The following is a 14,277-nucleotide window of genomic DNA, read 5'->3' as shown; positions in this document are numbered from 1 at the left end:
AAGCCCTACAAAAAATAAAATCCAAATGAAAGAAGAATCAAGTTAAAATTTTCTTTAAAAATCTAAAAATGAGTGCTCTCACCTATGTACTTAAAAAGCAAACTTTCTTTCTATAGTTCAATAAGATTATTTACTAAAAATAACAAATATTATTATACTATATTTTTGTTATGTGTCATTTAATAACTTAAGATATGCCACAGATCACATCACAAAAACTATTAATAATTTCTTATCAGTATGTGATCATCATTTTAAGATTAACTCAAAGAAGTTGTATATAATATTTAATCACAAATGTGACATTTGAGATTATTTTAAATTTAGAAAACAAGCTACAAATATATCTACAACCTTAATAGAAAGAAAAAAGCAGATGTATAATTTTCTGTAACCATTTCTAATTATGAAAACATGAAATGATGAAATGCAAACTTTAATATAGTATAGAAATAGTATAAACCCCTTATCTTTGTCTCTTTCATAATATGCAATTTAGATCATCCCTCCAAAAACATGACAATGTACTTTTTAATACTAGCTAAAAGTTAATATTTTTCTCTCACCTGTTTCAAACAAAATTACAGGGATAATTTTTGTAAATATTTGCTTTTTCTGGTCTCAGTAATGTTTTACTGGTAACAAGCAGTGAGAGTAATTCTACTGATCCTGCACTGAAGATATGTTAGACTGACTTTTGTTGTTCTTCCCTTAATGTACAGAGAAATATAAAAAATGGTTTTGTTATTTATAATTTTTGTAACATATTCATGTTGTTACTGATATGAAAATAAAATAACAAAAGTTCTTGAGGTCAGTTTGAAAATACATATCAAAATTTCATTATGTATATATCTTTCTGAATGTATTCTGAACAAATCTATTAAGTGGACAATTTGCACACAACTGCAAAAAAAAGCATTGTTCATAAAAAATGTAATCAGGTTAAATAACCATTAATAAGGAACTATTTATGTGAAATAATATGCAATTAAATATTACTCAAATTTATAAATATTGATGTAAATATTTCCACATTACCATTTTAAAAGCACAGTACAATTGATATACGTAGTAAAATTCATCTTTAAATGTACATCTATAAAAGAATCTCCAAGATGATCACCTTTTTGTAAACTAATCTATTCCCTTGAGGTGGGATCAAAGGCAATTTTTGTCTGTATTTCTGTTTACTGCAAGGCATGTGATGAGCATCTATAACATTTGTAATAAAAAAGAAGATAATAAGACTATCCAACATATAAAGTTTGCCTTTAATCTCAATATCTTACATACAAACTAACTGAGCCAAAACATATGATTCTGAATTACATTTGAGACATTTTTTATAGGTATGTTGACACAACCTCAAGACATTTACAGGGAACCCACTGAAAATATTCAGTATCCAGAGATACAAGCAAAATACTCTCCAGGGATAAACAGATCACTGTATTTATGATAATAACAGCAAACAGTGTCATTAGTTATACGGAGAAATTATCTGATCTGATCTGTATATATTTGTGAAGTATAAAAAGTCAAAATAAAGAATACCATGCTTTTTCTAACTTCCCTTTCTCATCAAATCCGGTATTTAATTAGCAGAGGAATAGAAATCCATTGGAGTAGACCCTTAGGATCTGCTATCCTGTAAAGGTATTGAATATTTTGAGTGAGAAAATCCATGCATCCTCACTGCTTTCTTAGCCTCTAAGAACATTCAGACTAATAACCATTATGTATGATAATAATCAACAAATTTGGACTTTTAAATTGTTTCATGCTTTGCTATCATCTATGTAAGTACATGTAGCTTACAAGAGACTACTTTGAGGCCAAAAATGTTATCTATTTTGTTTGACAGAGTTTAGTCTGAAAACTCTCATAAGGGTTAAATCAGAAAAGAAAAACTCTCAACTGAAAGGCATATTTATTTTCCAAGAAGCACAGTTGCTAGTATTTACTAAGTTGTTAGCTCTCATTAAACTTTATTTACAGGCCATCAATATAGCATGCCTTCCTGGCAATAATTATCCAGTATTAAAGATGGACTATTTAAAGTAGATAGCAACTAAAGACTTTATTTTATGCAAGAAAGAGATCTTAATTCTCTTCTACTCTACATTCCTGTGCACGTTACTACTTGAGAAAAACATTAAAACCTGCATTAAGCAATTATAAAACTCACACGGCTGGGGGCTGGAGATTTAGCTCAGCGGCATAAGCACCTGCCTTGCAAGCAGATGGTCGTGAGTTCGATCCCTGGTACCGATAAAATGAAAAAGACAAAAAGACAAAAAGACAAAAAAAAAAAAAACCTCACACTGCCCCCATATCATTAATGAAATTATAAAGTACAGAACAATACTGTACATAGCTGTTGTTTAAAGAGGCCTGGTTTTTAGATTTAGAACCATAGGTTGGAGACAGAAAAAGAGGTAAAGGTATCACAATCCCAGGTTCTACTAGACTTGAGCAATGCCATTCCAACTGTGACACATACTGGGCTTTAGATAAGATTGCTTTTGGTTAAAAAAAAAAAAAAGGCCCTTTGTTTGGGGTAGGGAGTGAAAATTTTTGATGAAAAAAAGAAAGTCCCTGTCTTTCTCACCTAGAAACTGTTTTGTTTTATTTCTTTGTCTTGGGGATTAAACCCAGGGCCTCTGTATTGAGTGACATCCCCATCTCTTTTTATTTTTATTTTTATTTTTATTTTGAGACAAAGTCTCACTGAGTTACTCATAGGTTCAAATTTTCAATCATAAAGCCTAGCTCCCAAATCACTGGGGTTACAGGTGTGGGCCACTGCACCTGATTTAGAAAAGTGAATTGTTGATTAATCTTTGCCATAAACCAGGAGTATACCTTGGACTAGCTGCCTCAACTCTCACACTAATTCATTATAGGAAACACTAGAGGAGGGAATCAGATACTGAAAGAGAATTACAGCAACTCTGTAATTGAATTATTTCTTAAGCATATGTAGACATAAAGACTCAAGATTCCTTAAAGAACAAGTACAATAAAGGACCTTGCTTTAGAAATCACTGGTTTCAGACTACAGAATATAGCTCACTGGTAGAATATTTGCCTAGTTATATGAAGCTCTAGATTTGATCTCCAGCACCACAAAGGGAAAGAGAAGGAGAAGATAAAATTAAGGAATTACTGATTTCTTTTAAGTTATTTGTAATCACATTCTACTGCCTTACAAAATTGTCAGAGTTAGTTTAATATACAAGTGGCTTATTCACTTCTCACTTTGATTGTTGAAATTTATGGATGTTGTTACTTTTAAAAAGCTACCACTTAGGCAAATACACCATACGTGCACTTGAAGTTCAAGAAGATAAGAATGTGTTTCACGGGTCTACTCCCTGGTCATAATCCACATCTTTAGGACAGTTCCTCTACTCTGCATGGAAATGGAGAGTTCTGTGCTCATCCTGAAACATCTCTCACCCACAGTATAGGGAGATACAGCAGAGCAAATGTTAAGGAAATTAACTTAGCTATTTAATAAGATGATAAAAACATTTTACTTATTGGACTCTAAAATTTTAACAAGGGTCTTTTATGAGTCTGATACTATTTCATATATTATTGTCTTGCTTAATTCACACAGTACAATTATTAATTCCATTTCCTGATAAAGTGCTGACTCAAAGAATGAATGTAAGGAATCCTGGACACTGAATTGCTCAACATTTTTATTTTAAAGTGGAAGATAGTGAGGCTTCAGGTTACTTAGTGTCAGAAACAGCACTAGTCTATAGTTTTATCTGGGCTATTCTAGCTTTGAGAGGTTTGGGCTTTGGAATTAGAAAGTTTTCATACCCTGCCTCTAACACTCAGTCACCAACCCAGTGTTCTTGGCAGGTTACATTACTTCTCCAAACCTAAATTCCTCACCTTTATAACAAGGAAAAATTACTGCGGTCCTGGGCTTAGTGAGGTGGGAGAAAGACAAAGGTATAAAACACGTAGTCCTCTGCCTACAATAAAACTGTTAATCAAAATCATAACTCTGGTATTGCTAATGCTATTCATGCTACTACTGATTCTCTGCCACCATCATCACCACTACAGAAACACGCTCCTCTTTTCTCTAAAGTTGTTCTCTTGGTCACTGTGCTTTCTCACAAGCTCCACCTTTTGAAATCAGCCTTTCCATCTCCCCCATCAATGTGAAATTTGCATTGAGGCCCAAATCAACACACTATTTTCTTTAAAGCTAATCTTCAACTATCAAATCCCACAGCTGATTCCTAATCTACTTCTATATTACTGGGTTCTTGAGTTGGCATTTAAAATGCGATGCCTTTTGGTGTTGTGTAATTTGTGCCCCCCCACCCCATTAAGTGGCTTGCACTATCAGGAAAGGGACTGTAATTCACATTTCTTTGTCATTACTTACTTTTTTCAATACAGTAAGGGTGTCATAGTAGGTCTTCAATAAAAACTTGCTAAACTAAAAACAGACCATCTCCTCAGCTATAAATAAGAATCCTTTTGCTCTGCTGTCTATCCTATGTCTGAATTCACATAGTGGATTAATTTGTAACTGTCACATTTTAAAATAATGTGACTGTTACATTGAGGTGTGCTGGCATTAGCTCCCCACAGATTTCTCTTGAAAGGGCCACATGTTGCAAAGGAAGTGTTCCTATCAAAGTGTGGCTCTAGCCCAGGCAAAAATTCCTAAGGCCAGACTGATCATAACATTGAAATACAGCTCATAAATTGCTGAGCATGATGGTCAGTCTACTATCTTTGATAAGTTATTGAGTTTCTAAAATTTCATAATGTTCAAAGATTTTCTGTAGATCCAAGGCCTACACAATAAATAAATCACATGCCCATTCCGTTGCAAGTAGAATCCTTACCTACCATTCATTTCCTATAAAACTCTCCACATAATAAAGGCTATAAATTTCATGTGATATAACTTGAACCTTAAAAATCATAAGTTCTCATTGTATTACTGTCTCAGAATATAAGTGTCTGTACTTTCTTTTTTGCAAGTCATTCTTTAATGTCTTATTAAAATTTGTAGTTTCACATTCATTTTGACTTTTGGCTCTAACACTTCTAATGCCAATCCTATCCACAGATAATCACTACTATCAGTTTGCCATGTATCCCCAAGAGCTTTTATCTATAAATTCAAAAATATACATTTGTACCCACAGAGATTATGTGGTATTTTTTTTATGATTTGTTTAGCATAAGTGTCATCATATTGTATATTTCATTCTAAAACTTGATTTTTTTTTTTATTCTGCAAGAAATGGTGCTGGGAAAAAGTTTCCTTGTCAGAAATAAGTGTAGTTCATTGTTTTTAAGTGTGCAGACTTCCACAATTTATTTAGCTAATTTTCTATCAGTGAACATTTGGGACTTTTCCTTTTATTTATTATAAATAATGCTGCAGTGATAGTCTTTGCTAATGTCTCTTTATTGTTATCTATGGCATTTTATTAGAAATTATTTAAAAAGCATAATTATAGTTATATCTAATTCCTTGAACAATATTGTGCAGAATATTTTTTATTTCTCAACTAGAATAAATTTCAACTATGGTATTTATGAATGCTAATTAATTTAGAGATCTATCTTCACACTAAAATCAGGGTGAGCAAAGTTAGGCCAACCCCACTCACTGCTTACTGCTGCAAATAAAGTTTTACTGGAACACAGTCATACTCATTCTTTTACACATAGTTTTTGACTCCTCCTGTACTACCACAGCAGCGCTGAATGGCTGTGACAGAGATCATACAGTCCACAAAACAAGAAAAAATAAGTGCCTGCCCCATTACCAAAAATGTTTATGATTCCCTATACTAGAACATGAACTGTTCTTACTCAGGATTTTTCTTTTTTTCTTTTTTGTATTTCTACAAAGTTCCAGTTTAAAGTATCTTTAAGCACTTACTTATGAAAAAGAAAAGGTCCACAGCTGATGAACAAAGCAACATCTCTTTCCAATTCTACAATCAAAACTATATAATATGAAGCCAGATCAGTTCTACAGCTTTTGAATATACAGTGTGAATTAATTAAACTATGGATTGCCCTTTAAATAGAAGGTTATCCTTTAGTCTGTCTAAGTGACTTAGGCAACTATTTTGAACAAAGATACAGCTTTTTAAAATGATCTATCTATGAAAGCCAAGTGATATGTAGTAATATTTAAGATAGGAAACAAGATTACAGTTAGTGAGATAAGCCTCATGCTCCTGGGCTTCCCTGCATGCTCACCTGGAATGGTTGCACAGAAAAAACGAAAATCATTGTTCTCACATCCTACTGACCTACTAAATTCACACTAAAAAGGAGGTACTTATAATAGGAACTCAAACTTGTTTGTGTTAATACTTAAAATTGCCACAACATTCATTGCAAACTCTATTATAGTATTTGGCCACTGACAATAAATGTCACATTAAAGTTGAAAAATAGATGTTAGTGGATAACCAAAAATAAGCATGGCTTGAGTCTACACTATGCTCATGTATAATGAAATGATGTTTGCATTAATTGCTAATAGATTCTGCCACTTGCTTAACACAATATAAGGGAACTGAAATCAGGCATAGATGAATTTACTCTTACAATTCTAAATGTCTCCATTGCTTTCAACTCAACTTTCCAAACTGTGCCACACTTGTAGTAAAATTGAATGGATCCTCTAGCCATTTTCCTATATAAATGCCACAGGTTTTTTTTTTTTTTTCCAGCATTCCTCACTGTGAAATGTTATAAAGCTATAAAGAAGATCCCAAGAGCTGTACAAAGCACTGAATTCTCATTTTATTCTTCCCTACAAAAAGAATGTAGAAATGAGTCCACTAGTGTCATTTGGTCAAAAACTAGTAGTAAAATATTTACTTGTCAATTATTTGCTGATTGCCAGCAGACTCCTTCAAGGCCTTTTTTTGATGACCTGACTTCTTAGTCTCTTAGGTGACCAGGCTAAGATTACCCCAGGCTACTCCTCCTGCTGGCAACTGCTTAAAAAGTATTGCCATGGTGTGAAAAGTACAAGGAGGAAGGCTGGGAAAACAGCTGCTTTTCAGCTCAGGTCCAGAGTTAACCCAGGACAACCAAGTGCACAGCATATTAGCCTGATATAATTATGAAGAGCCCCTGCATTCTCCTGGAAATGTCACAGGTCAAACACAAATTTTGCGCTCATCTCATCAGGCCCAGCCCCCTGGATCTTTGCATCCTCTGGGATCTTCTATCTCTTCTCTGAGTATCCTGATTAGGAAGGTTCTGAAGGGAGAAGGAGGGAAGGAAAAATCGATGAGTCCAAAACAAGCAGGGCTCCAGAGATCCAGAGAGCTAAAGGAGACAAGGGAAGTAGTAAATGATAACAGAGTCAGGCCAGAAGTCTGAGGTCAATGCAATGGCTCTGCGCCTTCTGGTCAGTCAAGCGGAGCGGGGGAGGGAGTTAAATCCTTGCAAGTGTGGGTATTAGGCATGAGGGCTGAGCATTCCGGGGCAGAGTTTCTGTATCAAGACTGTTGTCATAATCATAAAGACACAGGTCAGGACAATGAGGACAGGTTATAGGAAAATGCAAAAATATCTTTGTTCAAATGTCTAAAATGACAATAGAGAAGCTTCAGTCCTATTATGCAAGCTAACTTTTGAAAAGAACATGGAAGGCTCTCTGAATCCTGAAGACTCAACAGCCAAGGAATCCAAGGGAGCAGTGGCTGTAATTACTTGGAGAAACCTTCTACTGCCTTCAAACAGGCAGCTCCCCTTCAATTCTAGTGTGCCTCTCTCCTCCAAACTACAGCGTTTCTTCTATTTTATAGCCTATCAGATTGAGTACCTTTTTAAAGATACCTTGCCCATATGGAAGATGTTAAAAGTTGTCTGATTGGGATTCCAAATTTCTTGGGGCCTGGGAATCCAACTCTCAAATCTATCTCTCCTACTGTCATCAGCTGAGCATCAAACAGGTGAAAGAATATAAATCTATGTATCTTATGCTCCTAAAACACCATAATATATGCATCAAATGATACTAGTGTGATTATTACAGTCACTGTATAACTAATGCTAACTGAGGAGTATCTGTAACAGACTCTGTTCTAGGAGCTCCACATTCATTGATTCATCCAATCTTCACACAAACCTAATAATGACTCTTTTATTCCCACTTTACAGAGAAAACTGAAGTTAAGCATTTTTCTTTAAATCACATGTTAATAGGTATCATATCCAAGATTTAAACCAGGATAACTAGTCTCTAGACCCCACCTGCTTAACTATTTCACTACACAGCCTCTCATACCAGACTTATGAAATTCCAGAGTGATTGAGATCTCAAAAGTAGTTTTCTTTTTTAATCCCTGGTACCACAAAAAAGCAAAACAAAACTTTCTCTTTTGATTTGTCTGGATCAGATAGCCTGAATATAACATAAAGTGATCCATAGAACATAATAATTTGATCACATTATTTGGCTTTTTTGGTGTTAGTGATAGTATTTTGATGCCAGGACATTAAATTAACAGGACAGTAGGGGAATAATTAAAGAAAGGATTCATCTTCAAATAATTTGGCAAGCAAATGAACAAATGTACTTTTGTTTGTACTGGTAGTTGTTCCCTCCTAGATCTTCAATTTTTAAAAAAGAATGAAGTAGCTTATGTATTTCATGTTAATGAAATTCCCAACTTGATACAAATTTCCTAAGTTTAGAAGTAAAAATGACCCAAAAGACAGTTGTTTACAAGAAAAGCCACATGCAATGGGACATTCTTAACAGATAGGTCCTATACTGTTTCAAAACTAATACTGATGGTCGACTTTTAGAAACCACATCACAAAATTTCCATAACTCAAAAGTAATTCCAATAAACACTACACACTATTCACTATTCTTGAATTTCTCCCCTTGAAAAAATATAAAAGACAATGCTTTGTACTTCTCCATATTCCTATTAATCAAATAACAATAACTTTCAATTGTTCATAGTTTACAATACAAAGATCTTATTTATATTTCTTTTACACCAAAATAACTTGCCAAATATTCAAGGAAGGGAGCTCATGATTGTGTTATATTCCTTTCTGAAAGCTTCATTTAGACACCTACCAGAGATCCCTTCATGTACACAGAAAAATCTTAAACTGTCTCTATTTGATTGCACTTGCCTAAGGCATTAAGTCCAATCCACCATGTCTCACCTCAGTAACTCAATACAGACTAGAAAATTCTTACAGTCAGCTTCCCCAAGGGATTTGTTAAGTTTCACATGCATTTAGTAGTGCAGTTGCCCTGCTTAAATTGATAAACTTGTAGCTAAATTCTTTCTGCAGCAATGGGCTGTTGGGCTTATGTTTTTATCACCAAGAGAATAAATATTGCAAAAGAAGCTGTTACTGTGTGTTAGTGTTACCCATTTCTTTTTAGCATAATTGAGCTTACATTCCAATTTCTCAGTAACTGATATGTATTTATTTTGTGGATGTGTTTAAAAGGTGAAAGGGATTGAAAAGGGCTAATGCTGAAATATATTTATAGCAAAAAAAAAAAAAAGAAGGAAATTTTGATGTCTTAAACTGAGCAACAAAATGAAACAAAATTATCAGTAAAATTATTACTCTTATTAAAGCTCTCAAGTTGCTATGATACATGTTTATACAAGAGAACTCTCAATGAATCTACCTTAGGCTGTAACCTAACCCACTTACATTATATAGTGTTTGCATGATTTGCTCAAGGTCACAAACCCCAGTGATAACAAAGTTAGGACTAGATTACTGATATCTTAACTCTGCATTAAGAGTTCTTTCACACACAGGATCCCACCAAAATCAGTAAAACATTTGCATCTCAAAGTCCTGTTGGAATCTGAAACTAAACATGCATTAATAAATATATCCCGGTCATTCAAATCATTGCTCATTTCTCAATTTGTTACTAAAAATGTTACGCTGCTATCTGAATTTGTGACACCAACTCTTACCTGTGGTCTCCAGGTGTCCCTAAGTCCCATCATTTATTTTTACCTTATGTTTCTCAACTAAATAGCCTTTTGGGAATCTTCTCTGGCTTCAGATTTCCACTTTCTTCAATTATGTAGGGCACAAGGCTAGTGTACTGTTCTCTGAACAAAGAAAATTCTTTGCTTCAACTGTATCTGTAATATTTTTGTATTTGTCTATTTACAACTTGTCAGGACCCTACACACAACTGAAGAGTTTTCTTCCTGAGCAATTTTTGATTCCAGTTCTCAGAAGTCATCAATGGCTCCCAACTGCCTCTTAAATCAAATGAAAACACCTACCCAAACGATTCTCTTCACACCTAAGCACTTCCATCTTCATTCAGTAAGTTTATTTAGCAAGTATTTGTGAAGTAATCACTTTGTGCCTAATTATATGCTGGTCCTTATGGGAAATTAAACAATATATGACAAGGTACCTGCTATTATGGATTGTAACAATCAATGCAGAGAGACAATACATGCATACATTAAACATTTGTTATAATAAGAAGAGTCTGTGAATGATTACACACCACAGGAGTGAGGGGAACATACAAGTCAAAGCTTCTGGGTGTCCACATATTTGTATGAGTTTTCCTGAATTACACCTAAGGTGAGCAAGGATTGATTCAAAAAAGGTAGAGAAAAGCATATTCTCCAAGAGAAGCAATGGCTCCAAGATGCAAACTGCCATCCTTAAAATTCAGAGACTAAGGTAGCCAAGCCAGACTCTGTTTAAGAATCAGAAATGAGAAGAGAGAGGCAGCTAACAGTGACAATTCAAGGGTCTGCTGACAAATTTGGAGCTAGTCCTCAAAGAAATGGCAGGAAAAGGGATCATTGAGTGAGAACGTTACAAGAAAAATGTAATTGTTTATTTAGCAGAAATATTAAGGGTAGAATTATAGATAGAAAATTACTAAACAGTACAATTGTTACAAGATAAGGTTACTAACATCTAACAATGGAAGAAGAAAGTAAGCAGACTGAAGAAGCATTCTGAAGTCACATTATTAAATACATAAAGTAAGAAAAAAGAAACAGTGATTCAGTCATGTCATGCTCAGGTAATAAACAGATGAAGAATTTGTAGACTGAATAATGAATGAAGAAGCAAGGAAAAGTGCAGGTGGTGACTTTTAGGCAATGAATTAAACAGACTGAAGAAATTAGCCTAAAGTTAAGGTGGAAAATAAAGGAATGATGTAGAATCATGAGACCCTAGAAAAAAGTGACAGCAAGAGACTCTGATGTGTGCATCACCCTTCCCATACTCTGTGTGAAGACCCAGCCTTGTGACTGAGTCATTCTCAGTAGAATGTGGACAGGGTTTCTCCAAGGCTGTGCCTGTTTCACCTGCAGCAGATCATCCTCTAGTTTCTGTCTTTTCAATAGCTGAGTGAAAAAGACTATCAAAACTGATAGGAAGACTCTCAGAACCTAGAATTCAGCTAGAATAAACCTGTATCCTTTAATAACTACATAGAAGAAACAGAGAGAGAGAGAGAGAGAGAGAGAATATCCCACTGAATTTGGTGTGAGAAGATCACATAACCATGACAGGTTGCCAATATTGCAATTTGGAATTGTTTGTTACAGCACTTAGCCTACTCTAATATGATTACTTTCCAAAAATAATCCATGTCCTACAAACACTCAGCTGTTCAAGCACACTTTATTGTCACCTTTGCCCTACTCAGTGTTTTTTTATTTCATTTTATTCTACTTGATGGTTGCTTTCCACCACACCAGTCTTTGTCCTTCCTGTCTTAATATTTTTGCACAAGTTTTACACCCTGTATTAAGCAATTCCTGACTTATCCCAACTGACAATAGTCCTTACTATCATTTTCCTAACCCCACAGCACTTGTACAAATATCTCTATTCATCTGTAACTGGTTATGACTATGTTTTTATGTTTATTTTATCTGTTATTATGTATCTCCATTTATATTTGTTCCATTAGATTATAAACTCAATATGAACAAAGATTGTGTTTCCTATTTCCTTTGTAATTTCCTACATGCCTCATATATTGCCCTACACTATCAGTGCTTCATAAACTCAACTAATTGAAGTTCAAACTTCTACTCATAAACTTGTATCAGATGTGTATCCACTCACAGAATCTGTATCTGTAACACAAATACATATACAGCCCTACAGTGGCACCCTCATTCATCCCACCTCATCAGGGAATGAGCCTGTCCACAGAGTTAATTTTGGCAATTGAAGACAATGCAGCAGGGAGGAACACTGTGGCTAAACAACAAAGCATATGTAGTGGGTCTGTAAGCCTGAAATGATGTCTAGTAAAATGCACACTAGTAACAGTCATTAAAATAGGTCTCTATTCAAAACCATAAAATTATGGAATACACTGGGTGTATGCAAATACACTGTCCAGGATGAGAGTCACTCAGAGTGGGTGTCTTGCGTCCGTTTCTTGCCCAACAGCAGCAACCCTATCATTGTCTCCTATGGCTGGAACAAGCTGGTCAAGGTATGGAATTTGGCAAACTGCAAGGTAAAGACCAACCACATTGGCCATACTGGCTATCTGAACACTGTGACCGCTTCTCCAGATGGATTCATGTGTGCTTCTGGAGGCAAGGATGGCAGGCTATGCTGTGGGATCTCAATGAAGGCAAACATCTTTATATATTAGATGGAGAAGACATCATCAATGTCCTGTGCTTCAGCCCTAACCGCTATTGGCTCTGTACTGCCACTTGCCTCAGCATCAAGATCTAGGACTTGGAGGGCAAGATAATCATGGATGAACTGAAGCAAGAAGTTATAAGTACCAGCATCAAGGCAGAGCCCCTCAACGCACCTCTCTGGCCTGGTCTTCTGGTGGCCAGACTCTGTTTGCTGGCTACACAGATAACCTGGTGCGAGTGTGGCAGGTGACTATTGGCACTTGCTAGAAATGTGTCAGCTTTAAAACAATAAAAAACTGGCTTTCTAAAAAAATTAATAATAGGTCTCTATTGAACTTTTTGGTAGCAAACTAGTTCAAACTGATGAAAACTATTTCGCTTTTTGACCTGGGCAACAATTGGTAACGATATTTTATATCAGAGGCTACCGATACTCTCCAGATGCTCTCCAATCTTATCATCCTCATTCCTTAAGACTCAATTCCATAACATGTACTATTATCATCTCCTCTGTTTACCCCAGCAAAAAGACAGCCTCCCACTCCTTCCTTTGTAGAATACATCCTTGTCTATAAATGCCAATTAAAGCATGTATCACTCTATGTGGTGACTGGGCTCTTCTATCTACTGCACCCTGACATCTTTGTAAACATTTCAGGAAGGCTGGCATCTTACGCCTCTGCAAATTCCAAGGGTCTGTATTTATAGCATCCTAAATTATATTATTCAGGACATTTTTATGATAAGCAACAAAAACCAAGGTAAGTAAATTTAAAGAGAAAAACTATATAATAGTAAAGACAACTAGGACTAGGAAAGTATTTCATTAATAATTTTCCTACCCAAATTTGTAATTTCTGGTGCACCTTTATCAAAGATTTTTTAAAAAGTGTTTCCTTCTCCTCAAAAATATCAAAGGAAATAGTTGGAAAACTACATCTCATTACTAGAAATAAAAATGCACCCAGAGAAAAAATAAGCACTAATCATTTATAAAATACAATTCTGTTAGGAAAAAAACATATTTACAACAATTCCCTGCTAATTCCTCACAGTATTCATATTAAAAATCAAGGTATAGTAAAGTTCAAGTGGATTTTTTTCACCACACTCAATCATCACAGTTTAAGAAGCAACAAATTGCTGTTTAAAAAAAGATTAAATTGTACACATAGCATATTCTTGTAATGCCAGCACACTGAGAGGCTGAGGTGGGAGGATAACAAATTCCACACCAACTTGGGTAAGACCCTGTCTCAAATAAATAAACAGGACTGAGATTGTATCTTAGTGCAGAGGCCCTGGCTTTTAACACCCAGTCCTGGGCTGGGAGTAGGGGAGTGACATTCACAGCGCTTCATGCACCTATGAGTGGGATACGGCAGCAGCCTAAAGGTGAGCCCTGCAACAGTGAAGAAGAGCTAGGGGCACTTCTCCCCGCACCAGAGGGAAGCAGCCTGTGAGGTGGCTCAGGAGGGCAGAAAGAACTCTCGTGCCTGTATTCTGGAGACTCCAGAGGCTGTTTCACAGAGAGGCTGGCACTGCCTGCCTTTGTCAAAGACTGGCTGGGTTTGACCAGGAAGTAAAGCAGACA

General features: G+C 35.4%; 1 protein-coding gene and 1 pseudogene across 10 annotated transcripts in view; one reads left to right on the top strand and one right to left on the bottom strand.

Moving 5' to 3' along the window:
* Positions 1-14,277, bottom strand: part of Npas3 (neuronal PAS domain protein 3) — an 815,093-nt gene that overhangs the window by 747,021 nt on the left and 53,795 nt on the right. The gene's annotated exons all lie outside the window — the stretch shown is intronic.
* Positions 7,673-12,984, top strand: LOC106028073 (small ribosomal subunit protein RACK1-like; annotated as a pseudogene).

The sequence above is a fragment of the Cavia porcellus genome, unplaced genomic scaffold (assembly GCF_034190915.1).
Source record: "Cavia porcellus strain 051 isolate PalLab524CR breed Dunkin Hartley unplaced genomic scaffold, mCavPor4.1 scaffold_1, whole genome shotgun sequence".
Taxonomy (NCBI): Eukaryota; Metazoa; Chordata; class Mammalia; order Rodentia; family Caviidae; genus Cavia; species Cavia porcellus.
This window is presented reverse-complemented; position numbering and strand designations above follow the sequence as displayed.